The sequence below is a fragment of the Benincasa hispida genome, chromosome 2 (genome assembly GCF_009727055.1).
Source record: "Benincasa hispida cultivar B227 chromosome 2, ASM972705v1, whole genome shotgun sequence".
NCBI lineage: Eukaryota > Viridiplantae > Streptophyta > Magnoliopsida > Cucurbitales > Cucurbitaceae > Benincasa > Benincasa hispida.
This window is the reverse complement of record NC_052350.1, coordinates 40,249,572-40,255,646: the sequence shown is the minus strand read 5'-3', so window position 1 is coordinate 40,255,646 and position 6,075 is coordinate 40,249,572. Positions and strand designations below refer to the sequence as shown.

General features: G+C 32.6%; 1 pseudogene; it reads right to left on the bottom strand.

The window, feature by feature from the left end:
• Window positions 1-219: 219 nt before the first annotated feature.
• LOC120072092 lies at window positions 220-2,210 on the bottom strand (annotated as a pseudogene).
• Window positions 2,211-6,075: the final 3,865 nt, after the last annotated feature.

Genomic DNA, 6,075 nt, shown 5'->3' with positions numbered 1-6,075 from the left:
AAGGCTAATTCGGAATCAACTAAGAAGAATTAAATTATTTATTGCTATATTGCTCCAACAACATGTAATATACAATGAAATACATGGCATAACACATTTGCCATAAGGATAGTACATAGACGAACGCATAGAAGCATATGTAGAAAGTGGAAGCAATCCACAGCTACCTGCTTTTGTTTTGTAGACATATTATCTAAGTTAGCAATTTATTGTTCATTATCAATAAGTTGGATACATATTATGGGATAAACGAGGCTCTGCATGCAGAGGTAATGGCTTCGAAAGCGAGAGTTCATCGGTTTTAGAGAAATCTATCTGTGTGATTCCTAGAATTAAGCTCCATGAAAATCCTTGTAGAAGTCTAGCAAATAGCATCATGGTTATGTTAGTGCCAAGTGATCTACCAATGCATCCTCTCCTCCCTCTAGTGAAGGTGATGAATCGCAAACTAGGCTCTGAAATTCCCAATTCAATTGTCCCATCTTTTAGATGACGTTCTGGATCAAATCTCATTGGATCCTCCCAAATCCTTGGGTTTTGGCCGAGACCCAAACGAGATAACAAAACTTGACTACCTTTAGGGATGAAGTAGCCAGCCACAACAATATCATAGTTGGAAACATGAGGAACATTGAAGGGTGAAATTGGATGGAGTCGAAAAGATTCTCTAATACAAGCGGTGAGATACTTGAGATTAGGTATATCAGATTCTTGAACCAACCTATTTCTTCCAACCACTTGGTCCAACTCTTCAACAGCTTTTTGGAGAATTTTTAGTTGATTAATTAACTCTGTCATTGCCCATTCCACAGTGTTTGAAGGATTGTCTATGGTTGCAAGTTGCAAGTCCTGTCATATACAATAGGGAAAAGGTAATTTCACTAACATAAGAAAATACTTTGGTTATGCATGCATGTGACATGTATAAATTAAACATGAGGTTTCATCTCAAAACCAATTAGTAACAAATAAGCTAATACATTTATTTTATAAAGGTTGTAAAGTCTCTCATCTTTCTGACAGTGGGATAATCAAGATACCCTCCTTAAGATGGTGTCTCTTTGATATACCATATTAGATAAACATGAGATTCTATCTAAAATTCAATGGCTTATAATAAGAGAAGTAATGTAACACATATAAATCACAAAGAATGTGAGGTTTCTTTTTTGTGCGGAATGTCTAGAAAAATATGATGAAGAAAGTGTCATGCATTACCGTGACTTGAGCCTTAATCTCTTCGGTTGATAACAACGATTTACCATTCTCATTTTTGAGTGAGATAAGGATATCAAGAATGTCCCCGACCTCCTTCTTCTTCCCATCTCTCCATTCTTGCACTCTTTGGTCTATAATGGGTTCGACAAGATCTCTTATGACTTTCAAAGCCCTTTTTACTATCTTCTCATGTCCATCGAGATCAAATGGCTTCAAACAAGGCATAAATTCTGAGATAGAAAATGCATTAAGATGCGTTAAAATTGCAAACAATGCTTGATTATGGTTCTCTTCTTCAAAAGATTGTCCCCCATCTTCCCTCCCTTTTCCATAGTATCTTTTATTAAACATCATTCTTCTAATGATGTTACCACAATAATGTCGTGTAATGCTTCTTATGTTGACCATTTCACATTTTCTAGTGAGGCTGAAAATGTAGTGTAGAAGAGTATCAACTTCCTTTGTTCTTTGACCAAGCATTCGATGGAGGGTCAAAGGATTGAGTACTTGAGAAACGAGTATCCTTCTCATCTTCTTCCATTGATCTCCCATGGTGTAACACCTGTACAAAGATATCTGCGGCTCAATATCTCGGCCATCATGGAAGATGGTCATGATGTGAAGACAGAATCGTGTGTCTTTAAAAATTCAAGAGCGAGTTTCGGAGGTGCCACAGGGATTGTGATGGTATTTGGTCTGAGACGGATGCAGGCAATTTCAGTGTTAGTGTTGAATTGCTTCATTATTGCATGAATCCATTGGTGTGTTGGTGAGTTTTTGTTGCTCAACATTGCTAGAAGGCAGCCGACGAAAGGCCATGGCTTTGGGCCTGGTGGCAGCCGCTTGACTGAGGGCTTTCTTTTGTGGTAATATCGAGAGAACTTAATAACATAAATAATGGAAGATATGAAAAAAACGATAGAAACGAAGGTTCTTGCCATGGCTGCTTTTGGATAATGTTGATATGTCGATCGACTTATGAATAAGAAAGCTTGAATGAAAAAGGAGATGAATAAGAAAGCTTTCATGGTTCTTTTGACAATATAATGGTTCTACAAATTTCTAAAATTGCATTTATGGGTTAATTGGAAAGGTAGGAAAGTTTTTAAAAGAAATTAGAAGAAAGGGGTAGTTTGGAAAAAAAAAAAAAGGGAAATGGGGTTGATTTTTTGTCCTTTTGTGGACTGCCTCCTCTCATTTTTTTTTCTTCAATTTTACTTCATTTTTCCACTAAATATTCATTTTCAATCTTTAACATAAATGTCAATAAATCAATTTTAAAATAACTAATTTCAATGGTGATGGAAAATATAACTTAAAATTAATTATACTTATTCTAAATGAATTGATAGGCATCAGTACTAAAGATGGGAAATGAGTGAAAATTGAAGTTAAGATTCTAGACTATAATTTCCATAAGAATAATCAAGATTTTGGATTAGATGCTCCAAGTCCAAGGTCATCTTATTGGTATAAACATGTTCTTTTTATAATTAACAATTTACAATTTTTTTTGTATACAAATACTTCATGTCGTTTAATTTTGTAATTAATTACCAATAATTGATATTAATTTGTAATTATTTTTTCATTTTTTTTATAAATTTTTGCTCTCACATCGACATTTACACAAATATTAACAATGTTGTCTTACGTTATAGAAATTATGATCTCTAGGTTTCAAGATTCACACTTTTAACTTCAATTTTTTCATTTGAAATAAATATAACATAATTATTTTTAAGTTATATTTTTCATCTCTATTGAAATTAATTTTAAAATTTAACTTCATATATAATTATTTTAAATTAATTTATTGACATTTATGTCTATTCACACGAGGTTTTCGGAGAAACGTGTTTCATGGAGTTGAACTTGAGTTGGTGTTGATGTTGGAGTTGATTTGATGCGATGTGGTTCGATCTCTAATACTTGATCCTCTGATTCTCTCTAAGTTGGGTGAATATGCTTGACTTGGAGAAGGAAAGCACCGAACGTTCTTGAAGTAAAAGTCTTGGAAGCATGGAGTAGAAGTCTTGGAAGAGTATTTGTGTCTTCAAAGGTCTTCTACCTTATAGGATTGCAGCTTCAGGAGTCTTGGAAGCTTGAAGTAGAAGTCTTAGAAGAATATTTGTATCTTCAAAGGTCTTCTGCCTTATAGGAGTGCAGCTTCAAGAGTTTTGAAAGCTTGAAGTAGAAGTCTTGGAAGACTATTTGTGTCTTCAAAGGTCTTCTGCTTTATAGGAGTGCAGCTTCAAGAGTCTTGGAAGCTTGAAGTAGAAGTCTTAGAAGAGTATTTGTGTCTTCAAAGGTCTTCTGCCTTAATAGGAGTGCAGCTTCAGGAGTCTTGCAAGCTTGAAATAAAAGTCTTGGAAGAGTATTTGTTTCTTCAAAGGTCTTCTGCCTTATAAGAGTACAACTTTAGGAGTCTTGGAAGCTTGAAGTAGAAGTCTTGGAAGAGTATTTGTGTCTTCAAAGGTCTTCTGCCTTATAGGAGTGCAGCCTCAGAAGTCTTGGANAGGAGTGCAGCCTCAGGAGTCTTGGAAGCTTGAAGTAGAAGTCTTGGAAAAGTATTTGTATCTTCAAAAGTCTTATGCCTTATAGGAGTGCAGTTTCAGGAGTCTTGGAAGTTTGAAGTAGAAGTCTTGGAAGAGTATTTATATCTTCAAAGGTCTTCTGCCTTATCGGAGTGCAGTTTCAGGAGTCTTGGAAACTTGAAGTAGAAGTCTTGGAATAGTATTTGTATCTTCAAAAGTCTTCTGCCTTATAGGAGTGCAGTTTCAGGAGTCTTGGAAGCTTGAAGTAGAAGTCTTGAAAGAGTACTTGTATCTACAAAGGTCTTCTGCCTTATAAGAGTGCAGCTGCAGGAGTCTTGGAATCTTGAAATAGAAGTCTTGTTCTGCCTTATAGGAGTGCAGCTTTAGGAGTCTTGAAAGTCCTCTGCTTGTTAATGAATTCTCTCTGAGTCTTCTGAGTGTAGAAAATGTGCTCTTAAAGAGAACTTCTCTATTTATAGAGTTCTCAGGTGGGCTTCGTGGGCTTGGTTGGTCCATAGGCCTGACCCTTGGGCCCAATTAGTTGGTTTTGGGCCTGATCTAAAATTTGGGTCCAATTCAATTTTTTTTTTGTAGTTTGGACTTTAAGCCCAAATAGTAATATCAAATTAGACCAATTTAATTTCATACATCGAAACTTGTCTTCAATTCAATTCGGGACATGTGTCAACTTCTAATTGGACTCAAAGTCAATGATTTAGAAATTCATCGTTAATTTACCAAACGACGTGGTGACTTGTGATTGGTCCAAAATTTCTCATTTAACAATGTCAAAGATTAAAAGTGAATATTAGTGAAAAATCGAGATTAAAAGTGTAAATATTGAAACTTAAAGACTAAATCGATTGAAATCTTAAGGATAAAATTGTACATTTCAAAACTTAGAGAATAAAATTGAATGACTAAAAGTATAAATATTTTTTTAAAAAAATTATGAATAAAAATGTCTGTTTAAAAAATATTATGTCATTTCAATACTAAAAATAATTAGTTTAAATTTTAAAGGAATGAAATTAAATTAAAAAATGAAAAAAAGATAACGGAAATTCCCCTTTCTTCTAATTTCTTTTAAAAACTTCCAAATTGTTATTTATTATGCACGGTGCAGACCGAACTGCATGAACTGGTAGTTTAATTGTTTCAAAGAATTGATGTGACATGACATTCAATGATCGGTGTATTTTTAGAATTGAAACTGAAATTCACAAAGAAAACCAAAAAGGGTTGTTTGCAGTGAATTATATATGATGTGTAGAGTTTTTATACCTACGTCTAGGGTATAGATTTATTTTATCCCAGTTAATATGATTGTATTTTGGTTGTATAGTTGAGTTCATAAATTCAGGATATTTGATACAGTTTTTTGAACTTTAAGACCCCGTTTGGTAACCATTTAGTTTTTTATTTTTACTTTTGAAAATTAAGTTTATTCCATTTATATTTCTTATCATGATTTTCATATTCAAGTACGATGGTTGAATTCTTAGCAAAATTCAAAAAACAAAAACAACTTTTGAAAGTTACTTTTTTTTTAATTCTCAAAATTTGGCTTCGGTTTTTAAATCATTGGTGAGAAGTAGATAACAAAGGAAGAAATTTGGAGGTACAAGTAATATCATTTAAAAAAAAAAAAAAAAAAAAAAAAAAAGGTTACAAAATGGTGCCTAAATAATCTGTTTTGAAACTTTTCTATTCAATAATTTTACCTATCTTTGTTTGAATAAAATATGGATTGTAATTTTTTTCTTGTATTTTTTTAAAGGTTTTCTTTCTTTCTTTCTCTTATTATTTTCTTTTCTGTAATGAACAACAATTAACCCACTACATTTTTTGCAGGTTGTATGGTTAAATAAAATGAGAAACCAAAGAGAAAAATCAAAACTTTTTGGTTCTTAATTTTTCTTCATAAATTTCATCATCATCATCTTCTTCTTGTTGTTGTTGCTCTGCATTTTTACTCTGTCATAATTTTTTTAATTGAATCTCTCCCATTATCTTAGCCATCAGTAGAATACAACTATATTTCTTCAACATTTCACTTTCAATTTCTCCAAATTTGGAGAATCATCAGAGAACAAATGTTCATTTTCATTAAAGAATACTTTTTCAAATATTCTAAACACTCATTTGATATGTGAATGCAATTAAATAAAAATTTATTTTACAATTTTCGACAAATAAATATTGTACTTAAAGTAGACAATATACTATTATTTATACAATTAACAACCCTATAACATACTTTAATAGTCATTGTTCTTATGATAGTCAGAGGTGGTTGTCAACGATGATTATCGAAGAT